Source organism: Propithecus coquereli, unplaced genomic scaffold (genome assembly GCF_000956105.1).
Source record: "Propithecus coquereli isolate 6110/MARCELLA unplaced genomic scaffold, Pcoq_1.0 Scaffold1299, whole genome shotgun sequence".
NCBI lineage: Eukaryota > Metazoa > Chordata > Mammalia > Primates > Indriidae > Propithecus > Propithecus coquereli.
In genome coordinates this window covers 39,842-41,641 of record NW_012137180.1, presented here as the reverse complement: position 1 = coordinate 41,641, position 1,800 = coordinate 39,842, and the positions used below count along the sequence as shown (strand labels likewise).

The 1,800-nt window shown below is 53.7% G+C and overlaps 1 pseudogene; it reads left to right on the top strand.

The window, feature by feature from the left end:
- Positions 1-527: 527 nt before the first annotated feature.
- Positions 528-1,559, top strand: LOC105805472 (annotated as a pseudogene).
- The last annotated feature ends 241 nt before the right edge of the window (positions 1,560-1,800 follow it).

The following is a 1,800-nucleotide window of genomic DNA, read 5'->3' as shown; positions in this document are numbered from 1 at the left end:
TCTTGCCTGATTGCTGTGGCCAGGACTTCCAGCACTATGTTGAATAGAAGCGGAGAACTGTCTGGTTCCAGCTGTAAGTGGGAATGCTTTCAGTTTTTGGGTGGAAATGTTTTTAAACACGAAGGCCAAATGACGGTATTGTCAGATTCAAGATAATTCCACTGGCGGGAGAATCCAGGCACTGGGTACCGTGTCCACACTCCATGCCGCCGTCCCCCACCTGAGACATGCGGACGGCTGCTAACCTGGGCTGTTAGGTGTCTCTGAAGATGGGAAAGAACTTCAATAAAAGCCTTAGTACGGCCCGGGCATGCCCAGTGCGGGCGCAGCGGCCCCGGCCTGGGATGGGAGCTCCTGGGCGGAGCGGCTGGCGGAGCGGGCGGCCCGGCGCGGAGGAGCCATGCGGGCCCCCGGGAGGGCGCGGGGCCGGGTGGGAGCCGCGGCGGCGGCGGAGTTGCGGTTCCTTCAGGATTAGAGATTTCGGGGTGCTTCTTTCTCCTCCGTGTAGTCGGTAGTTTAGGGGTGAAGAGATGGCTGACAGTGTAAAAACCTTTGTCCAGGACCTTCGCAGGGGAATCAAAGACTCCGTATCGGGTATTTGTACCGTCTCAAAGCAAGATGCTCCAATCCTGCAAAAGAGAGAGGGAGCAGCGACGAAGAAGGGCAAATGGTGTCTTGGCACAGAGGGGAGCCCAGAGTATAGAGCGGAAGCAAGAGAGTGAGCCACGTGTTGTTGGTAGAATATTCCAGTGTTGTGCTTGGAATGGTGGAGTATTCTGGTTTAGTCTCCTCTTACTGTATCCAGTGTTTATTCCTGTGCTTCCGTCAGTAACAGCCCGAATTATCGGTGATCCATCCCTACATGGAGCTGTTTGGTCATGGCTGGAATTCTTCCTCACATCAATTTCAGTGCTCTTTGGGTGCTGCCCTTGTTTGTGCTTAGCAAAGTTGTGAATGCCATTTGGTTTCAAGATATAGCTGACCTGGCATTTGAGGTATCAGGGACGAAGCCGCACCCATTTCCTAGTGGGAGCAAAATAATTGCTGACGTGCTCTTGAACCTTTTGTTGCAGGCTCTTTTCCTTATCCAGGGAATGTTTGTGAGTCTCTTTGCCATCCATCTTGGCGGTCAGCTGGTTAGTCTCCTGCATATGTCCCAGTACTCACTATATTGCTTTGAATATCGTTGGTTCAATAAAGGAATTGAAATGCACCAACGGTTGTCACACACAGAAAGGAATTGGCCTCGCCGCTTTGGGTTTCAATTGCCCTTGGCTTATCTCAGGGCAGTGCCTCATTACGTTATCCTCATACATTATCGGAGGCTGCCTCTTCTCTATCCTCTTTCGTTTATTCGTTATCAGCGCCAGTGACGCAAAGACCCCTGGCAAAGCGAACCTCTTCCAGTTGAGACTCTTCTCCTTGGTGGTCTTCTGAAGCAACAGACTCTTCCACAAGACAGTGTATCCGCGGTCTGCCCTGAACAGCTCACCCTCTGCAGAGAAGTTCCCTCCCGGCATCCGTCTCCTGCCAAACTGAAGGCTGCTGCAGGCCACTGAGCTGCCTGCCACCCAAAGGGGACGGGTGGGAGTGGAGGGCGGCCGTGGCAGCTCTGTCCCCCGCTCACCTCCGCCTGCCGGGGAAGGCGGGACCCACGCTGCCCAGGGCCCTCTGCATACTCACTTTCCTCTGAGGAATTGGAAAGTTTGTCTCTGGTGCACATAAGGCAGAATCTTCCCGACAGCAGCGTGTGGATTCTGAACACCACCGTGAGTCTGAAAGGACCATGGGTTTTTCTGC